The 23615-nt window shown below is 38.8% G+C and overlaps 1 protein-coding gene across 3 annotated transcripts in view; it reads right to left on the reverse strand.

Annotated features, from left to right (window-relative positions):
* Nucleotides 1-9776, reverse strand: part of ncor2 (nuclear receptor corepressor 2) — a 110365-nt gene extending 100589 nt beyond the window's left edge. For all 3 annotated transcript variants that reach the window (XM_084389875.1, XM_084389874.1, XM_084389873.1), the window contains exon 1: nucleotides 9324-9776. The gene's annotated coding sequence lies outside the window, so the exon portion shown is untranslated. The remainder of the gene's footprint in view (nucleotides 1-9323) is intronic.
* Between the last annotated feature and the right edge of the window lie 13839 nt (nucleotides 9777-23615).

Below are 23615 nucleotides of genomic sequence, written 5' to 3' on the forward strand. Positions count from 1 at the left end.
ACAGTTATCGTATAAATGACCTTATTGTCGTCTCGTCTTAGTCATGGGAAAAAAGCTTGTCAACGAAAATCGTTCGTCATAGGTTTCGTTAACGAAATTAACACTAGGCTATATCTAGAAGCTGAAGGAGTCAATGTGAAATGTGCAGCTTTTTGTGCAACCCAAAAAGAAAAATGTTACACTATTTAGCTTGAAATACACCAAACACTTCTTTTTGAAAAGTCTGCTCTTGACAAACAGGTAAATTAAACATATCTTGCTAAATGCATCAATCTGACCAGATGGATAGAAATCACAATCACATCGACTGACAAGCATGACCTAAAAATTCGAGTCAGATTTTGTCTAACAATGTACTGTAGATGGAGAGTACCTTTTGAGCAGCTAATGACTAATTTAACAACAACATGTGTACATACCTTAGATTTTCTGTGTTGATCACTTCCAAAAGCATTCATTTTGAGTGAATGGCTCTGTGCAGAATGCAGTCACGTGTTATATTGAGGGGAAAATAACATCCATTATCAGTTCATATTGGCAGATATCTGAAAGCTGTTGTCGGTGCTGATTAACATAGATAAATCAGTCAACCTCTGCTCACTGTAGACTGCTGCTCATATTAGATCAACAGACACTGATAGAAAGCACAGCTTCTCTTCCAGTAAAACTTGGGCACTCTTCCACATGAGTCAATACTTTATTATGCTGCCAGAAACTCACTCACACACATTGCAAACTCATACTGGAACCAACTACCATACAAAATCCACAAGCTACAGCCCTCGTACAAGACACCAGGTAAAGAACAGAGACCTGGAGTATTCAAGCTAAATGACATGAGGACTAAAGAATGTATTACAGCTTAAGAACAAGCACTTGGAGATTTAAATGAATGATGGTAAAGACATATTTAAATCCCAAACGCAGAGCTGCGGCCAGCTCATATCTCTAAATGGGCCACTCTGGACATCCTACAGGCTTGAGAAGAAAACAATGGGACATAGGATGTGACAGAGGGATTTTTCCAACAGGCAATTTCCACTGTCTTGCCCATGGCCATCCTTCATCTCAAACTGATTACTTTTCCTACCTCTCTTGATTTTTAACTGACCCCCATGATTTTGTTCATTTGAATAGCATAAGCTACACTCTAAAAAATAATTCAGTGGCTTAGTAAATATCACAGTAATAATTAACTTTATTAACTTAATAAAATCTCTGAATATAATTTACTTGATTGTTTGAGTTAAACGTACCAAAATAATTGACACAAAATCCAACAGTTAATTTTGTCTCAAATTTACAGTTATATTTAAGTTTTTTTTTCACAAAAGGAATTTATTATTTGACTAACCAATTATTTATTTATAATACACTTAATATATTTATGAAATTTCTATCAAAATATTTGAGAATGGAGAATAAAAATGATCTGTTTCAAGAACCCCAAAACCATTCAAATCAATATTATTAATATATTTAACACATTCTTAAGAAATTGAGTAAGTTTACTCAATTAAAATAATGCACCCCTCCCCCACCCTCTGAAGTGACGACAACTCGACGGTTGCAGAATTGCTGCGTCGCAGAATTGGTGCATTTCCTATGTGAAATTCAGGCGTGTGCATGTTTTATTTTATCTATAAAATCATTACTGTGCTTTAAATCATTTTATTTAATGCAAAACGACATACTGGGACGCAATGTGAGTCACCTAAACGAGTGTCACGTATGTCTTTTCGCTGATTGAAATGCCTGATGCCTTCATGACTTTATTCCTAAAGATAATGAACATAATTAATTTGGATGATAAAATGTCCTCAGAACTGTGCACACATCTTTCGGATATGAGTGAAACGCAGGACGACGGTCTGAAGTTCGAAGTTCACCCGCAGAACGCGAGTCCATCTCAGGCACGAGAACCAGCGCTGATCCGTTGGAAATTGGATAACAGACCGGTTGATTACACTTCAATTAGGCCTACTTTAAAAAAAAAAAAAATGTTTTTAACTTCTAATATTTTTGTTAGCCTATATGAGTTTAAATGTAGGCAATGGTGTATAGATGTTAAAACAATATAAAATATGCTGTATTCCTGTACGCATCAACAATAGAGGCCGATGACATGTCTAACGTTACCTGTGGTTGTGTGGAGTATTTTACAAAGGTTTACAGGAAATTAAAAGTTAATATTACTCATAAATAAAAACAATTAATATTACTCATAAATATTGGGTTTTTTTTATGTTTTCCTCAATTATTGTACTTGCGGAAAACAAGCTTTTAGTACATGGCTACAATGTTACATCACTGGGCTAATTCAACACACTCAATATTTCCTATCTCGTATTATGCAATAGAAATCCCAAAGCTGGCATTTATATTTGAGAGTGACTTGTGTGGAGAAAGAAGATCCTTTGAGGTCAGCAGTAAGTGGCTGATAGCAGGAAGGTGCAGCCTTTTTCTATTCATCTTCACACGCATCTGTCAATTTCGCCAGCTCTTTCACACACACAGCTGCTATATGCTCTGCTACGCAAAATCTGTCCACCCTTCACATCCTGTTTCATGAACAGTTGCTTGTTTCATAATGGGCCAGTGAGTACAAAACCCAGAGGCAGAGAGAGTCACCACCAATACACTACACCCGTACAACTGCTGCTGAGGATAATGTAAGGTAATGAAGAAAACACATCAGACAGATGACAGTCGGCCCACACACAGCCTTAACTCTGCTCTGATATTCAGGTCGAAGTGCAAAAGGGTGTCGCGAGCATTCTGAGAATCCAGAGAACAGCTGAGCTTAACTCAAAACACAGACATTAGATATAGAGACTGGAAAAAAGATCCACTCAAAGAGATGATGAAACAGGGAATATAAACACTGTGTGAATTAGTCAGTTAAAGCGGGGCTCAGTAGTTTCGGGATTTCTTCGCTGTATTCTCGCTTTTTGCTCGCAGGTTTCTCTCTAGAGCTCCCCCCACAGCTTCGGAATAGATATTTGACAACACTGTTGTAAAAACTCGTTGGCGATTCTCAGACACCAGAGGCTAGTAGATCAACGACATCAAAGCAGATGGGACATTCTTTAAAACGTCTTCTTCATTCGGGTTCGAACAGCGTGAGGGAGCGCAATAATGACAGCATTTTAGCAGATTTCTTTTGGCCGTAAAGCAATTGTTTACATCGCGAGACCTGATATCACGCGATACTTCCTGACGTGGCGGCCGGCGACCCGCCGGCTCAAAGTTGCAAGTGCGGATTTTCCGCTCACGGGCACCAGGGGGGTGCGAAACGACCACCATTCAACCCGAAATAAGTATTATAACCATTCCAATGACTTTGAAGCTGTTTAGTTTAGGTAAAAAAAGTTACTTAGTTCACCTTTAAAGAGTTAAAAATCACATGCAAGCTATAAAATAACTGAGTTGCTCAAAAGGCACAGTCTGAAACCTGAGAGGTACATCACCAAACTAATACACTTAGAAACAACAAGATACTTGTAACTGGTGTACTATTGTTATCAAATATAAAATATTGCTTGCACACTTCAGAAAGCATTCCACGGATTTTATTGACTGAATTTTTGCGTCTGCAATGATAACTTCCTATCACAGCCATCAAGGCATTTGCTGATTACTTTTACCAAAAGCGTAACTAATTAGTGATGGGCCAATACACACACACACTGCCATTCAAAAGTTTGTGATCGATAAGAGTTATGTTTTTAAAAGTCTCTTATACTCACCAAGGCAGCATTTATTTGATAAAAAAATATATATTATATTGTTAAATATTATGACAGCCGTATTATGATAACCGTTTTCTATTTTAATATATTTTAAAACATACTTTATTCCTGTGATGCAAAGCTCAATTTTCAGCATAATTACTCTAGTCTTCAGTATCACATGATCCTTCAGAAATCATTCTAATATACTGATTTGATGCTCAAAAAAAACATTCATTATTATTATTATCAATGTTGAAACATGTAAACTGCACATACAGTTTTGCATTAACTTCTAAATTTAATTTTATGTTTTTACTCCAATTTGTTGAAATATAATGATTTACACACTGGCTGTCATTTTCATGACAGATATTTTAAACATGTGCAGTTTACATGTTTGCATGCAATTTGATACATCTAAAAATAAATAGCAACTGAATTTAGGCTGATAGTTTGGGCTCCCTTTAATATTATAGTAATGTGCAAGTAGGGCTACCTATATAGTTCACAGCATTAGCAGAGATAATTATTTATCCTTAAGAAACTTTTAATTATAACTGAATTCATTTAAAGACAAGAGACACAATTTGTTCAGTAAACCACCGTTTAATAAAAAAAAAAGGCAATTTTATGTTTAGTTTTCTCCCCCTGCTGTACCGAACCGTACCGAACAGTGATATCAAAACCGAGGTACGTACCGAGCTGTCAGTTTTGTGTACCATTACACCTCTAATATACATATATATATGCCCAAATTTGATAATTTTGAGTTTATTTGCATAATCTGTGTCCCCTTGGCTGAATAACTAAACTGAAGAAGCATCTCTTGTTTCAAATCGGCATGAAATTGAAGTTGATATATACTTTTCCCTATTGTGAGCTAGGGTATATCTGAGTGAAACAGCTTCTCGAACAAGAAAAAATATTTATGGCCGGGCTTGATTTTATCCACTGGGAATTGATTGGATTGATGCTTGACAGGTTGTCCCGCCCTCCCTGACGACAGTGAACACGTCATCAGAGAAGAGAAGTCACTTCAAGAGGAAGTTATTTTGATTAAAGATTATGAGAGTGTATTCATTTTTTTGTTTAAATAATGATATGCACAGATACACAATTTATAACACTGCAATATTCAAAAACAAGTGCCTTTTCATAGTGATTTTCAGTTTCAACATCAAACGACAGCAGAACCTTCAACTGCTCATTCGGTTTAATAAACAATTCGGTTGCTCTACAAAAACAAGAGCCTGCATTCATACTGTGCCTGCAGTCAACTCAATGTCAGGAACGCACAGGGCTCATGTGGCTCAGTAGAACACACAAATACATTCTATCACTCAATACAGTCTATCCCCAGCACTCGACACCACAATCACAATCTGAATACATGCTGTACTTGACACCCAGTGTCACATGAACGCATACAGACACGCCGTACACCTACATTTTTAGTCCCTCTAGCTGGCTTCTCTCCAGATTACTAAAAATGTCAGAGAAGTAGCAGCTGCTATTGATGTGGTTGTGCAGACAAATACTGACTTTCTCCACAGACCGCCACCACTGCAAGACCACTTGCACTTGACACCACTGCTGACAACTACAGAACTCTTACAAAGAGCACAAACGCTGAGTGCGCACCCAAACACGGCTAGTTCGATACATCAGTACACTGCAGCCGCACTACGGACATTCACTTTCTTCGAGAATCTGTTTTTAAACAGACTGATTAAACATTTGAGGTGAGAAGTGATCAGAATGTATTCTAAGATTGCTCACTATTCATAAACACAGAACAAACAAATAAAGCTGTAGGTAAAAAGGAAGTTGTAATAGCTCTCTTTTGCTTAGCAGGAACTACTCACAAAATGCTGCTGTGAATATGATGGGTTCATGTGATAATCAGCTTCTACAGTCAAATCAAACAGGGTAAACCTGTCAGCAGTGCTTGGATGAAATTCTCATATCGACAGAACGGGCATGCATACATTTGCTTATATTCAAGTATATGCAGGTCAAAATCAGCAGTAAAAATCTGAAAGACTTTGCTGTTATTTTAAGCTGTGTAGCAAGTCACCATTGTGTAACAAAGAAAGAGGAACTGATTGTAGAGATAAAACGGGAGGCGTCTGAGAATAGAGGAGAGGTGAGTAGTGTCTGTTTGCCCAATCCCTGTGAAGGGCTGCGGGGAGTGGTGGACACTGACAGTCAGGACCTCCAGACAGTGCATTTGCTGAACTTTAATGGGGCACTCAGCACTGGTACTCCATTCTGACCACATACAAAATTGATGTCAGATCAAGGACTTCTTCTAAAACACCCAGAATGCCTCTGTGCTATCCACTCCACACTCCACCAGACACTTAAGATCAAATTGCCTTCTTATAATGCATTCAAATGGTTCAAAACACCACCCACCCACTACCAACAACGCCAATACGCACATCCCTTGCAGTAAAAACAAAGGCTCCACGACCTTTGGCATGTAGCCATTAGTCAAATAGTCTTAATGGTATTTGCAGCCTATTTACTCTGGCCTTTTTTTAGCAATCAAACACTTGGCCATGGGCACATGTTTACAACACTCACAGCACACGCTGACCACCACTAGTGCAGGGCAGATGCCATGGGAGTTAGTCCAAGACTCTGCCTTAGCTAATGGGATCAGTCAGGCTCAATTCTGATCGAATCAAGTCATACATTAAGATTAAGTAACATTCTGCAATAGTGCATTTTGTCTAAAAGCAAACAAACTTGACTTTACAGCTTTATTGCCATGTAGTTTTGCTCCAATATATAGAGATTGCCCATGCCACCCTTCAACACTCACACTAAAACTATAACAAAAACAAGCCTTTTTTTACTTTTATGACTCCAAATAGCAGAACAATGACTATCTCACTCAATGCATGTTAAAAGGGAATAGAAAAATATTTTGGACCTAGACATGACTAATCTGCATAAACGTCTCTCAAGATATGGTGCCATCAACAGCAGATACGGGGTACTATTGCCTCACTGAGCTAACAAACACAGCAGTGTCAACATTACACACACAGCACACTAGTGGTTACGTCATGCTGATAGCACTCCACCACTGGGGGAACTCCAGCAATTCTGTCTTATCTAACTGTGCCTGATATGACACAACTGATGCTGATAGCAGGCAACAGAGCTCAACACAAAGGTGGGTGAAAGGAGAATGCTTTTAGCCTGTCTTCTAACAGGGCTATTCGCTGACCAGAAACACCTGTGAAAATGCTTCAGTATTTAAAAGATAATTATAGTAAAGTGCTCTTTAAAGCAACAAACTTATGCTACATGACGCCGGAAATATAATTTGGGCTTTAGCGAGCATAAGAGATTTTTCAACATAAAAAAAAAAAACAATAACGAGCTGAAACATTTGAACATTAGTTTAATATATAAACATTAATAATGTGTAAATATAGTCTACATGGACATGGCTGATGATGATGAACACCTTTAATGAATAACACAAAACAAAGCTCTCATCCACAATGAAACAATAACATTTGCACAGTGATTGCAGGAGCAGATCTTCTGGAGCCTTAGCGGCAGCACTGCAATGGGGCAAAACCCACCCATTACAACACAGCCAACTCAGCAAAGTCAATACAAAGAGTGACAGCATGATGGGAAGCCAAGAAGTCTGCTTACAAAGAAAGCATTTCGCATATAGTTAATTTCCTTCGATGCACCACTCTAGCTGCTCATTTATCAAAATGAAGAATGGTCAAGGATAAACACTTTGTATGCTATCAACTCCTTATCTTGTCCCTGAATACTACTTGAGCATGTGCCGCAGTTCATACAAGGAGAAACAAGGCATCTGACATAAATTAACGAAAAGGCCTGCTGTAATAAAGCTTGCAGCTGCAAAACTGCTGTGCACCGTGTATTAGAGTTTATGCAAAGCATTTTGAAAACGGACAGAGATAAAGTGGTAAACTAGCTCCACATTTCACCAGACAATGCTTAAAGACAAACTCATTTATTTGCAATGCTTATCACTAATCTGAATGGAGCAGAGAGGAGAGGGAGAAAGAATATCATAACTCAAAACTCAACACAGAGGGTGGAACTGGAGTTGATGCGAGTCCAAAACAAATCTGTTGTTTTCTGGCCATGAGTCCTGGCGGCCCTGCGGAGCAAAGAGGTTGTCTGAGGCCAGTTATGTTTTGGGTTCAGGCATCTCGCTGGTCCACTTATGACACTGTGCTTTGTTCTCTTCTGATGTACAGTGGGAAAGAATGCTGCTCAAGAGAAGAAGAAAAAAAAGAGAAAAAAAAAACCTCCGCTGGCCCATGTCCAATTACACTAATACACTTAAGCTGTGTGGCCTCCATTTTTCACATTCCACTGCCTTTCATGTGCAAATCAACAGCTGTTGACAAGCATTTGGTATCCACTATGATTTATTGAGCCTTAATAACAACATCCGAGAAATGGAAAGCGAGCGAGTATAGTCGCAGCCTCGTCGAGAGCTTTGTGAAGGGGGCGGGGAGGTGCACAAAAGATGTTATACCATCGTGTTTATGCGAGACTTCAACACTTTCTGAGCGATATATACAGTACAATGAAGGAAACCAAAGTCTCTGCTTCACACGAAAACAATGGAACAGTGAGGCAGTGTAGAGAGACTTGTGAAGTGCTACACAAATAATCGCAGGTCGGTACGTCACTGCACGAGCTCCAGCTCTAAATATGGGCTCACAAACCACATATTGTTGAAGTCTGTGAAGGCTATTCCCATGCACTAATGCTCTTTATCCCTTAATGTTATCTGTATAGTGGGGGATAAACATCTGATAGGCGCTATATATACATACACATACACACACACACACACACATATATATATATACACACATAACGTTACACACACACATTATATAGAGCAGTCAATTAACAAAACGATTTTGTTCGAAGCTCTCTAAGAAACAACATTATGTAGCGCTATTCTTTCTAAACCAGGACCATGTTGCAGCACCTAGACACGTTCAATAATGAGAAGTCGACAAGAAATCCTAAATAACACTGATCTAATCTGATTAACACCGAAGACACATTCAAAACAGACTGAAAATACACGCCTCATCCTCTGCTTGCACCCGGCAGCGTTACTACAGAACTAACGTTAGCTAAGCATTCAATACCACATAGGAGCTAACTCAACTAACGTTAGCTCAAACCAAAAAAAAAAAAAAAAAAACGCTAACCGGTGACAGTGTGCTTGGCCAAAAACATTGTATATAATTGTAGAGAGCTAGCTGAAAACATAACGTAACGCACCGGGTGAAATTTAGCGACATTCCGTCTAACGTTAAAGCATAAACACGGCTAGCTATGCTAACTAACGTTAGCCGAATAGTCTTCATGGAGGGGTTGATTTCCGCCTTGCGCAGCGACGCTCATTCAATCTAGCCGAGGGTCAGTGAAGGAATAACGACCGTTAGCCCCCGACAGACCCTGTTTCTCCGTCAAACGGATCGGAGAACTCTCGGCGCCCTTAAACCCGATAAACTGCTGACAGACTCGTGGGCAAAACGTCTTGTAGTAACTTACCTCTCCGCGGAAGGTGAAGGTCTGTCGCTACTGGAGGTTTATGTAGTTTCTGAGGGAAAAGAAATGAAGAAATGTCCACGAATAATCCACATGTACGGCTTGCTACGGGCTTGTTTTCGTCCTCGTTGCTTTGAGCCCCAAATCCACTTGAGCGCCGCGCTTCTGTCGTGTGAGAAACTAAGCTGCTCTCGCGCTCCCTCAATGGTTCGGCCTTCTCGCGCTCCTCGTCTGTTTTTCTTTCTCCGCCGTCTGTTTTACTCGCGTTTGCGCCCTCTTATCTCCAAACGGCAGTTATTCGAGAAGAGCAGTTCCTGCCCATTTTGTCTAGTTGTTTATCGCAGCAGTGGCTGTAAATACACGAAGTGACCGAACGAGAATCTCTGCGGATCAAAGATGACTTGACTCCGTGTGTGTGTGTGACTGACTGACTGACTGCTGTGCTGCTTGCAAAGCGATAGTCTGCTGGACGTCAAGTGCAGCTTCTCAGCTCTTAAAGGGCCAGTGCGTTTAAAATAGGTCCCACTGCTATGTACATTACGAACGATATATAGATAGATAGATAGATAGATAGATAGATAGATAGATAGATAGATAGATAGATAGATAGATAGATAGATAGATAGATAGATAGATAGATAGATAGATAGATAGATAGATAGATAGATAGATATTATTAAATTAATAGCCTATGTAATGTTTTAAGAATGTTGTAAGAAAATTAACATGATAATTGCTCAAAATGGCTCCTCAAATGATAAATCAAATGCTTAAACTCAGTTTCAGGTAGCATAAACTCTACTTTTTTTTTTTTACTTAAAGGGTTAGTTCACCCAAAAATGAAAATTATGTCATTAATGACTCACCCTCATGTCATTCCAAGCCCGTAAGACCTCCATTCATCTTCGGAACACAGTTTAAGATATTTTAGATTTAGTCCGAGAGCTTTCTGTCCCTCCATTGAAAATGTATGTACGGTATACTGTCCATGTCCAGAAAAGGTAATAAAGACATCATCAAAGTAGTCCAAGTGACTACAGTGGCTCAATCTTAAGTTTATAAAACGCCGAGAATACTTTTTGTGCGCAAAAACAAACAAAAATAACGACTTCTCTCTGGGCCTCGAGTGAGTTCACGTAGTATAACTGCGTAGCGCTTCTGTGTTGTACGTGGAATAAAGTCGTTATTTTTGTTTACTTTTTGCGCACAAAGAGTATTCTCGTCGCTTGATAAACTTAAGATTGAGCCACTGTAGTCACATGGACTACTTTGATGATGTCTTTATTACCTTTCTGGACATGGACAGTATACCGTACATACATTTTCAATGGAGGGACAGAAAGCTCCTAAAATATCTTAAACTGTGTTCCGAAGATGAACGGAGGTCTTACGGGCTTGGAACGACATGAGGGTGAGTCATTAATGACATAATTTTCATTTTTGGGTGAACTAACCCTTTAATTTTGTTAGGAAAAAACTTCCATCATCTAATGTCTAAAATCAAAATAATACTAATTACTCTGAGAAGGTTCTGCAATTGAACTTTTTGCCGATACAGTGGGGGAAATAATTATTTGATCCCCTGCTGATTTTGTAAGTCCGCCCACTTACAAAGAAATGAAGGGTCTATAATTTTCATGGTAGGTTTATTTAAATGGATAGAGACAGAATATCAACCAAAAAATCCAGAAAAACTAATTATATAAAGGTTGTAAATTGATTAGCATTTGACAGCAAGAATTCTGCCTCCCACAGATTGGTTATGTGCCCATGTGGAACACAGATTAGTCCTGTCACTTTAAGAAGGTACTCCTAACGTCCTAATGTCAGTGGACACCTGTCCACAGAGACTGTATCTTCTATTCCATCCTCTCCACCACCATAGGCTATACCAAAGAGCTGTCAAACGTCAGGGACCAGATTGTAGACCTGCACAAGGCCTGGAATGGGCTACAAGATCATCAGCAAGAAGCTTGGAGAGAAGGATACTTGTTGATGTGATTATTCTGAAATTGAAGAAATACAAAATGAAAAATCAATCGCCCTCGGTCTGTAGCTCCATGCAAGATCTCGCCTCATGGGGTACGGATGATCATGAGAAAGGTGAGGGATCAGCCCAGAACTACACGGGAGGAGCTTGTAAATAGGGGTGGTGTGGCGCAATGGATAAGACACATGCCTTTGGTGTGAGAGACCCGGGTTCGAATCCACTGTGAGACACCAATGTGTCCCTGAGCAAGACACTTAACCCCTAGTTGCTCCAGAGGCATGCAACCTCTGACATATATAGCAATTGTAAGTCGCTTTGGATAAAAGCGTCAGCTAAATGAATAAATGTAAATGTAAATGTAAATGTAAATGATCTCATGGCAGTTGGGACCACAGTCACCAAGCAAACCATTGGTAACACACTACACTGCAATGGATTGAAATCCTGCAGCGCCCGCAAGGTCCCCCTGCTCAAGAAGGCACATGTAGAAGCCCATCTGAGGTTTGCCAATGAACATCTAATGATTCAGAGAAGGCTTGGGAGAAAGTGCTATGGTCAGATGAGACCAAAATCGAGCTCTTTGGCATCAACTCAACTCGCTGTGTTTGGAGAGAGAGAAATGCTGACTGTGACCCCAAGAACACCATCTCTACAGTCAAGCACGGAGGTGGAAACATTATGCTTCTGGAATGTTTCTCTGCTACGGGTACAAGACCACTTCACTGTATTTAGGGGCCAATGGACAGGGCAATGCACTGTCAAATCTTGGACGAGAACATCCTTCCTTCAGCCAGAACACTGAAGATGGGTCCTGGATGGGTCTTCCAGCATGACAATGACCCAAAACATACCTCCAAGGCAACAAAGGACTGACTCAAGAAGAAGAACATTAAGGTCATGGAGTGGCCTAGCCAGTCTCCAGGCCTTAATCCTACTGAAAATCTGGTGGAGGGAGGTGAAGTGGAGGGAGCCGAAACTTTGAGTTGCCAAATGACAGCCAAGAAACCTTAAGGATTTAGAGAGTATCTGTAAAGAGGAGTAGAACAAAATCCCTCCTGAGATGTGTGCAAACCTGGTGACCAACTACAAGAAATGTCTTACCTCTGTGCTTGCCAACAAAGGTGTCTCCACAAGTACTAAGGCCCGTTTTGCTTGGGGATCAAATACTTATTTCACTCACTGAAATGCAAATCAATTTATAACCTTTATATATTGGGTTTTTGGTTGATATTCTGTCTCTATCCGTTAAAATAAGCCTACCATAAAAATTATAGACCCTTCATTTCTTTGTAAGTGGGCAAACTTACAAAATCAGCAAGGGATCAAATGATTATTCCCCCCACTGTATGATTTAATGGTATAATCCACCCAAAAAAATGAAAATGATGTCATCATTTACTCACCCTATGTTTCTTCTGTAGAACATAAAGGAAGATGTTCTAAATAATGTTGGTAACCAAACAGTTTCGTTTCCCATTGATTTTCATTGAATGGACAAAAACTACAATGGGAACCAAAACTGTCTAAAATTCCCAAATACGTTTATTTGTGACTAACTTATTTAGACCACAAACCTTGGTCTGCATAATGATAGATGGCCAAACAAAATATCAGAGGTTCTGTCATCCAACTGAAATATCACTGCACTTCCAGAAAACACATGCACACTTTCGCAAATGGCTCTTGCAGACACTAATGTGTTGTACCCCCTGAGCGGTCTCTCCAGGCCCTCCACATCTGGGCTATTTGAAGCCCGTGGAGAGACAAGCTGTGGATACAGTGTTTTAACATTGAAGAATAGTGTCAGAGAGATCACACTGTTGGCTCAGTAAATGACCTGTGGTTTCTCTAATGATCTGAATCCTTTTCTCTGCAGCTCAGCCACCCACGGCCATCAGGCACCGACAGTTACGCATCCGTGACGCTCCAGAATTAATCAACCTTTCACACACAATCTTCCCGAGGAGTCTTATATGTCAACAGAGTATCATTTCCATACCTCTGTGTAAATGATGTTGACCCGCTAGGGGCATATTGTTTGTGTGGGCAGCTCCTTTATTCAAGCCCTTGTGTAATCGGCGGTTTTTACTGTAAGCATCCGTAGCTTTGCCTGCTCATTACACGTGATTCCGCTTTTCTAAAGTATAACAATATGGCGGTGATCTCACAGGATGATTCTCTGACACACAGCCACCTCATATCTTTGCCCTGTGGTGCTAATCTCTTGTGTGTGAGTCTACGGATTTGCATGTTGACATTTACAATGGATGTGTGTCAGGACAACCTTCAGAGAGCCAGCGGAAAAAGAAAAAAGAAATCTCTGAATTGGCATTCATAATCATGAGTCAGTCGTTTTTTCACATCGCCTCAAACGCTTGATGTTCCAGTGCTCTTTCGCCTCGAGGGAGACTGAAATTAACTCAGGTATAATGTTGAAAGAATGATTTCTAGTCAGATTTGATCAGATGAAATATATATTTATGCCAATCTGATCTGATTATTTACATGGAAAAGTGTCTTATGTGTAATACAGTAACATCAAGGCCAGGTTGGGTTGACCTACATTCAGTTTCCAAATTACTCCATGATGTCAGAAGGGTTTGTTTTTCTTTTGCTCTGTTTTTCTTTCTGCTCCGCAGTCTTTTCATTCTCTTTATCCATCCAGTTTTCCACCCATCCATGCGGCTGCACCACCATTCCTCTGTCTTTCTCTCTCTCCTGGGTCACCCGCCACTGAAGAGGAAAGAGGGTTGTTTATTTTATCAAAGTTCCCCAGAGCCTAAAGTGTCACGGTGTTATCTCACCCAAATCTCTACAATGCCAATTACTCAGTACTGCGATAAAGTTAAAGCAGTTAAAGTTGCCTGTGTGTGTGGATTAACAGAGAAGCAAACCCAAGGGGGTATATCAAATATTGCAATCATATTCCACCGACCATTATAACTTTGTCTTTTTATTGTTTTGCAATAGATTGCTATGTGGTTTCCTTATAATAAACTGCTCATGGAAAACAAGTTCAGGGATTTGGATGAGAAGTGAAAGATGAACTGTGTAACAGTAAAACAGAATGTTCAGCACACACACAAAGGCAGGGCAGGAAACAAATGAATGGTGAAATATGGGCATTACAGAATGAATTCAAACTGAATTGCCAATTGGCTCTGGTTAACATTAGGATTAATGGTATTTTTGCAGAAAAAAAAACATGAAACATTAAATATGGACAAAATTTACAATGGAAGTCAATGGGAACCGAAACTGTTTGGTTACCAACAAACTTCAAAATATCTTCTTTTGTGTTCCGCAGAAGAAAGAAATGCATACGTCATTTTTATTTGATTAATATAAATTATTTGATCTCAAAACATTTTTTCAAAAAGTAATATACATAAATGAAACATTCACATTAAGATAAGATTATCATGCATTTAGAAAAAAAATTGTGAATTTCCATTTCATGTGACTTTAACTTAAAACATTTCTTGAAAATGTGATAAAAGATTCTTCTTCTTTTTTAAAAAACCAACATGAATACAAAGAATACATTTTTAAACCATATAAAAAAAAAAAAAATCTTAATCATGGCCCCCAAAAAAAGCTTGTTTCCTAAGAATACACTGTAAAAAAAAAAATCGGTCTGATGAAAAATGAATAACGGTCAAAGACTGTAAAAATGCTACAGTGAAAAACTGTTAATTGGTTAAGAGAAAGTTTCCTTACTATGTATGGTAAACAACTGTGATAGATGTAATTTTGTCATTTTACTGTAAAATACCGTTAAATTTACAGTTTTTGGAAGTGAAAAAGAACAAGTCATTGTATAATTTACAGTGAAAAAACGGAAATTGACATTCCCACAATTCCCTGCGTGACACTTCACATTTGATGTATTTTTGTTGAAATAATATGTTTCTTAGTTTTTTCTAATCAGTTATGACATTACATTTACATTTAATGTTGTTAAATTAATGTTTATTGCATTTTTTTAATTTCACTTGTGTTACTATGATGGTGTGTAGTGTTTGTGTGAATGACACTGTGTAGCTTCTATATATTAGCATAACTTTCTTGTGAAAGAGCTGCTTGTGATGATCTTTAAATCATCATGTGATTTTCATCTCCACTGTGATTGGTGATTGTCAGTGTATAGCTATGGTACAAAACAGATATAAATACTTCAATAGGTCAGTAAATTAACATTATATCAGATAATTAAATACAGTTTATTACTATAAATTTAAGTAAAGTCTGTAAAATCTAAAATGTTGCTACCGTATTTTTTACGGTAAATTTCTGGCAACCACAGCTGCCGGTATTTTACCGTAAATTTAACAGATTTTTTTACTGTGTAACACTCATCCAATAAGACCAAGAACATGTATTTAGAATTTAAATACAGTCCATTTTTTTATTTCTGTCTTTAACACTTCTTTGGGAGAATTGCACTTTCAGTTGTCTCTGCATATTAAACTAAAAAAACATTCAGATTCATTGGAAGCAAAGCAGTGGAAGTCCCTTCTCACCACAATACCTTCCCTCTTCTGCTCTTTTGTTCTGTCAGGCTTCGGGAAAAAAAAATCTGCTCAGCTGCGCACACACATTTATATCTAAGCCGGCATCAAAGTCTTATCCCTGCTGGTTCTTCTGCAAGCAAAGTTTTAGCTACAAGCTATTGATTTCAAAGCCTCTAAATTGGTGGTTATCTAGGAGAGAGCCATTAGGCTAGCTCAAATTAATGATGAGCAACATCAACAGAGGCAGCGGGTGGAGAGAGGGGGTTGGAAATGATGGAGGGCGCTCAAAGTAGCTCACCCTGTTGATACAGCTGAAGACATTACCATGGCACAAAAGTGACAAATGAATTTGGCTGACAAGAAAGAGAAAAAGAAAACGCCGCTTTTATTTAGATACGCTCAGGCGGATGGTTACTTCACACAGCCACATCTGTGATAACAATTCCACATGCTGGATTCCTCGGACAGATCATCTACATTCCAGACTCTCGCCACACAGTTTACTCAAAGTCTTCCAGCACGCACACACACTCTCCGTTACGCTTTTTGTTACTTCCCATCTGCGGAAATGAAGCCACCCGTCAAAACTTTGAAAGATGGACCCATTTTAGGCATTACATAATTAGTCTACAAGGAGAAGTAATAGGAAAAGATTTGAGCGGCGATAATAAAAATGAGGAGACATATTTGGAACAGCGTGTGAGTTATATATAGCATCATTATAATTATATCACAAATTCTCAATCAGCAAAAGAGGGACAAGAGAGAGAGAGAGAGAGAGAGAGAGAGAGAGAGAGAGAGAGAGAGGTGTGTGTGCACTCTTCAGGTCTAGACAAAATTTTACGTACCAGAGCTGGCTTTCATTACCGCAACCAACCAGAGAACAGGGGGAACATTCCAGAGAATTATCCCTCCCCAGCCGAGAAAGAAAGAGAGGGAGAATAAAAGAATAGAGGATATGAGGAGCAGGTGACATTTGCTCAAAGAAAGGAAGAGAATGGACAGAAAATATATCTGTATGAAATACAACATCAATAAAAGTGAGGATGTTGGGTGGCCTTTAAATTAATCTCACATCCTCCAGCCCTCCACACACACACACACACACACACACACAGAAGAGCTCTGGCAGAATGGCTGTAGGGTGTGTTGAGTAATGGTAGAGATAAATCATCAGCTCCTCAACGTTTCTCCCTCTGTCTAGAGGAAGAGCTTGGCTTTAGGGTCTAGATTCAATACGTTTTACATACACAGATCTTATAAGCTATTTAAGTGAGAATGTCTCATAGACACACACTGTAAACATTTCAACCCACTTAAGTTTAGTTCAATTGCTGCTTTAAAGGCACAGTATGTAATTTTCTCCGCTAGAGGTCGCTTATTCAAAACAAAGGTGTAGCTTGATGACGCCGTGAATGAGTGTGGAATCATGGGAGCTGTCGTCTTCACCTCCACAGACGACGGATAGGAATCCGACGGACTCCGGCAGAAATCATGTTCATGGATGAGCTAATGTATTAAAGTTTTATTAAGCAGGGCGGGCCGAGAGCCGTGTGAGCGGAACGAGGCCGCTGGAGCAAATGCTAATGAGAGAGACCTGCTTCCACATTAATTCATGTGCCCATGCAATCTTTAATAAAAAAAACAACAACATCTCTTTTCTTCCCTGATGACGTGTTTACTGACGCGAAGGCGGGATAACCTGTGACTCACGTCACACGACACGAGATCCACAGCAAGAGCAAACCACAAAACTCCAACAAGCCAACCAATTCCCAATGGTCCTGTCCTACTTTTTTTCTTGTTCAAGAAACCGTTTTCACTCAGATATATGTCACAATAGAAAAGACTATCGCAACTTCTGTTTCATGCCAACTTTAAGGTAGCTGACTTATTGCCTCGCTGCCTTATCAGGCATTGACTTTGCAGGCAGAGTTTGCGCACAAAGGTACCTCACGAAACTGATTTCAGACACACTTCTGAGGCAGCATAACGGTTTAATGATCTACAGCAAAATAGGGAGAGTAATCAATCTTTCAGAATGATTATGGCTGATGAGTGGTGAAAAAAAACAACCATTGACAGCCAATCCGAATTAACCTGACTTTAAAGAGTTTGTGCTTTTAAATTGGCAGACGACACAACTAATAATTAATAATGCGCTTATAATAAACAGAGCGTTATCGTCTATTGGTGAGAACCCTAATATAGTTAGCTATCATCATATCTATGGTCGTGGCATCACTAGACCCTTTTTGTTATGACACACACACAAAAAAACCTCAGTAAAATATTACTGATAAATTCTCATCAGATGATGGAAATTACCGTATAACGACTGGAGAATCAGTTCCCCTGATAATGTGGGGGAAGGTTTATGATTAAAACATTTTACAATGCAGTGGTTTTCATACTAAGACGCTACAGCTAAACCTTACCCTGACATAAACCGGCTGATCAGAATATTTAAAGTAAAACATACTCACAAGTCATTTTTTTAAACATTGCATTATATTTGTGAGGACATGTTCATGTTTATTTAGCCATCTGAATGAGGGTATAGCATAGATATCTAAATGTTTTTATTTAAAGATAATTATAATCAGTATAGACTAACCCTAACCTAAACCCTAAAAGGAAAGTTTTTGCACACTGGTGTCCAGGGCCTTTAGTGTAATCATTCTTCCTTCTTTTCTCTCTCTCTCTTTCTTTGGTTCTTTAGCAGGCATACACAGATGGCCCTATTGACCGCTTGCATACTTGACATTCCAGCCTGTATTCCAGTGTCTGCCTTCCTCGGGCCTGCAGCCAGCACTCTTTTCCCCATTTCTTTTTTTCTGTCTCAAGTTGTTATGTTCAGCACTCTTAGAAAAGTGTCTTTTGGTACAAAGCACAGCCTGGTAGACTGCAATCACAGCACACTCTCAGTACAGCAGTCTGTCACACACACACACACACACACACACACACACACACACACACACACACACACACACACAGAGAGAGAGAGAGCCAGAAAAAGAAACCACCCACACTTTCGCTTCCTCTAAACACTATAACAGAATTGGACAAAGATACTGGTCATGTCTTTCCATTACAGACCATGTCAGCTGGAGTGTTTGTATGACTGTAAAAACAAGTTTACATATATTTAAAGTAGCCTATAGGGGAGCGCGGGACACAACCTAACGCAGGGTTAAATAACACGGACCTTTTACATAGTTAGTCAGGGTCAAGCAGGTTGTGTTTCCGCTTATTTCCTCTCGCTGCCAGAAGACGGTCTCCCGCTGATTTGTGGAAAGTTTTGATAAGATTTCATGAAGATTCTGGACAAAGAATGTTTTGACACCATGCAAGTAATTTTTTTCATCATAGGTTTTTTTTCGGTTTCTGAGTTGGGTGTGTACGTCACCAAATCTAACTTTATATTACCTTAATCACTGTCTTGTTGGCTAAAACATTTTGAAACAACTCCTAGCAACTGTTAGCTAGGCTTAAAATATTTTTACACAGCAGGGTTAGTTGTAGCACGGTGTTACAACCAAGCCGCCAAGTGTACAACGATAATGAAATGAAAACAGGGAGCCACACAACTTTTCAGGTTTCAGTATTTATTTATATATTTAACTGTGTTGGACTTTCACAAACAATGTTGGAATTTAAATGTCAAAGTATGATTTTTGTTTACTGTGCATTGATCACTTGTTTATTTATTAAGAATATAGCCAGTTTGTCATGCAATAAACCCATTAAAATGTGATTTTAAGCTCGTTTTTATTATTATTACTGTTATTATTATTATTAATAATAATAATTTTGCATGCAGCTGCCACACACAAATATAATTAAATTGCAATTACAATTAATGATTTAATTTAATTTATTTATTTATTGCAAACCTTCGCAGCCCTTTCCTATATCTATCCATGATATTGATCCATAATAGAAGGATGATTGGATGAGGGATGGATGTATGGATATCTATCTACACAGATGTACAAACAATATCAAACTATACAGATAAAATATTACTGAATTATGTGTGTTACACACAAGTGTTACAACTAACCCCTCTGTCTGTACAATTAACCCCGCATATGGGGTAAGTTGTAACATTTGCACTTCCGCCACTTTCAGTGCAACTGTACGAAAATGGTAGGTCCTAGAAAAAAACTTTGTGTTCATTTGTAGCAGAGATGTGTATTTTGCTTGTGTAAAAAAAAAAGATTAATCTAACTTAATTGTTTTTTTAATAACTGAGCCAAAACCAAAATGTGTTAGGTTGTGCCCGGCTCTCCCATAGATCGTGCGTGAGAACCCATCATGGCAAGCATCCAGGCAGCTGCTATATTTTTGTCTTTAAGAAGGATAATATGCATATTCACACAGAACGCGTTTTTGCTTTGAAAACGGGAGAGACGTGGGCAGTGGAATGTGGAATGTTTAAATGTTTAACTTATTTTAACTTTAACAGCACGTTTGTAGAACACCATGTCATGCGCGCAACGGTCAAACACTTTCGTCTAGCATGTGTTTACATAGAAAAATAATGGAAAAGTAGCTCCTAAGAACGTTTTGCTAACGTTCCAAATAAAATATGAAAACCTTATTTCTGAATGTTCACTGAAAGTTCAAATGTCCAGTTTTTTAAAATGTTTTAAAAACCTTTTTTCTTGGTTATGTTAATGTTAAAAGGAACGTTTATGAACACCCGGGGAAAACGTTCCATGAACGATGTATAGATAATGCTTTTGTGCACATTAATAAAGACAAGATAAATTTGAATGAACATTATAATAACATTATTCAAATAAACTTTGAGAGAACCTTGTGCCAAAGTTTTGAGAATGTTCCCTGTTAGCTGGAAACTGAGAGATGAGGAAAACAAGTGAATGATTATTACTTCTGGGTTACTGATTTGAACCTAAATCTATTACCCTAAATCTACCTGATCTTACCCTGAATATTATTGGCGGACTTCCATAATTTAAAAATGCTGAAGAGAAACACAAAGATGCAGATCAAAATGTCCAGAATTCAACAACAACAACAAAAACACATGTGCTTACTTGAAGTGTATAATAATAATTATTATTATAATTTTAATTCACACAAATGATGATGAAAACAGTTTCCAAAAAAAATGCCTATAATATGCAAAGACAAAGTCATGTGACTGTCTCAACTCTCAAGTCATGTGATTGAATAATTCACTCAGAGAAGACAACAGGGCTGTGTTCAGCTACTGTCTATGGTGTTCAGCCCCGACAAAAAGTTGCGGTGGTGAGTTGTACACACTGTTCTGATGACGCAAGAGTTGCAACTATGGCAACTGAGAAAGCCATTCTTTGTATTATTTTTGAAGAATTTTCAGAGCCTGATGAAATCGGTATAAATACGTGTTTAATATACTGCAAAATACGCTCAACGTTACAGTTACTGCCCTTGCCGTCCAGAATAAAAGGGAACATCTCAATCGAGTATATGACGTCAAAGTACAGTGAGAGCGATTCGAAAGCATATGGAGCCGTCTGTTTGTCTTTTCATCCTGAAATGTTGGATCACAATAATTAGGGATTTGTAGAAACTGTGGTTCCTAATTATTGTGATCCAACATTTCAGGATGAAAAGACAAACAGACGGCTCCATATGCTTTCGAATCGCTCTCACTGTACTTTGACGTCATATACCCATCGGTGTATGGAACACAGCTAATGGGTCTCATTCACTATACGCACAAGTTTGAGCGCAGTATCTACATTTTCATGTACAAATAATGGTTTATTAATAATGTTTGTAGGCCTACTAAAAATTATTCTAAATAATTTTTTTTAGGAACAACTAACAAGACTGATGGCAGAAGGTCTGGACTCTATCGCAGCTTTTATTGACCAAGGGCCGCGCAAGAGGACGTTTGACTGACATCATGTAAGGCAACCAATCACAGTGTTTTGTTCCGCATCATGTTTAGGGGCGTGAAAATGTAAAGTCCATGTCCCTACAATAGCAGACTGGCGTGCATCTAAATAAATGATTAATTCAAGAACGTTGTGCATGTTTACTGCAACAATGGAGCCGCAAACTTCACATATATACTTTTGAAAATCCAGCGTTTAGTTGATCCTGGTAAGCGCTCATTGACAGTTGTAAACACGACAGCATTCTTCTTCCACAAGGGTGTTTGGTGTCACAGCATTTGTTTCCAGGCGGACAATTAAAGAACACGACATGCACGTCTCCAGGAAATCCTGTAGAATTCAACCAAACAGATGACGACTTCAAAAATCCTGAAGTGTTTCCAGTTAATTGTGCCATATGCATCAGACGTTCAGCCAATAGTCCATTGTCTGAGGCTGAGACTAGGAACAACTAAACCCACAAGTACAAAAAAAATTAAAATCACACTCTTGGTGGCCTTAAACTTGCTTTGAGGACAGCACACTTGGCACTTGTTCGAGAATTTTGTTGCGCATTTTCTTAGAAGAGAGTGTTGTATGTAACCCCTTATATGGAAATGAGTTGTGCATGTTTTATGCAAATCAGTAACCTTGCGGTTGCTCATTTAGAATACTCGAAATTCAGTAAGGTAAAGAATAAATTCATGTACATGTGTTGTAAACATTTTTAGTGATAAGTTCTCCTGTGTGTGTGTGTAAACGCATTTAGTCTGTGCACTTCAAATAAAAAAGCCACAACTTTGGGCTGAGATGGAAACGCTCCTTTATTTTCAAATAGTTTAAAGGGGTCATCAGATGCAAAATTCACATTTATATGGTGTTTGCATATAAATGTGTCTTTGCAGTGTGTGTGGACACAACCACCATACAATGAAAAAAATCCATTCACTCCTTTTTTTTAATCCTCAAAAAGTCTAAACACTCTCAATAATCTAGCCGTTTGGATTTTCTGAGCAATGTGATGTCATATTGCTCATGCTCCACCCACGACCGCTGATGGACTGTCCCACATTAGCATAGTTCCGCCCTCAGCCATTTGTATACTGTCCACCAAGGCATCACTGGAAGAGAGGGGTGGGGTGAGCAGTTGCTCATTATCATTTAAAGAGACATGCACTGAAACGGGTCGCTGTGAACAGAGCTAAAAAGGGTGTTGTTTTACACAACCATTGAGGAATTTCAAATGTTACAAACTTTACATGAAGACCCTAAAGAATCATACCAACTTGTGGAAAATGGGCATCCAATGACCCCTTTAATTTCGATTTATCGTATAAATTAAATTTGCAACATGGATGGAAACAATCATGGACATGAATGATACCTCAAATAGCACAGCTTGATGAGGATATGTGTGCTTTTACAATCAGATTTGTGAAAAAAAATCCACATAGGGATGAGGAATATCGTAAAGTACTGGCGTGTTGGTTCTTTTCACTTAGGCCAGTAAGCAACCACCCAAAACACCCAGCAGCCACTTAGAATATTCACAGCAACCTATAGCATCAAGATGCCTTTTCTTTTCATTTCCAACCACTGTGCCACACGAGAGTACAGTTGTTTGATATTTCCACAGGCTATTTTTGAGTTCACAGTCAAGGAAAAAAGAGGTTTGAGACGGCTTGTCTTCCTAGCAGGAACTTGGCACAAAACACGAAGGAGAGAAGATTGACAGCCTTTAGATAGGAAAATCCCATATTCATCAAAGAGCGCACATTAAAATGCTCTACTGCACCCTATAACTCTGCAGGGATCAGGAGATATCTGGGAGTACAGAAGGGAAAAATAAGGACACCGCGTTAACATTTGGGAAACGGATGATCTGCCGCGTATA

The sequence above is a fragment of the Rutilus rutilus genome, assembly GCF_951802725.1.
Source record: "Rutilus rutilus genome assembly, chromosome: 19".
Classification (NCBI taxonomy): Eukaryota; Metazoa; Chordata; class Actinopteri; order Cypriniformes; family Leuciscidae; genus Rutilus; species Rutilus rutilus.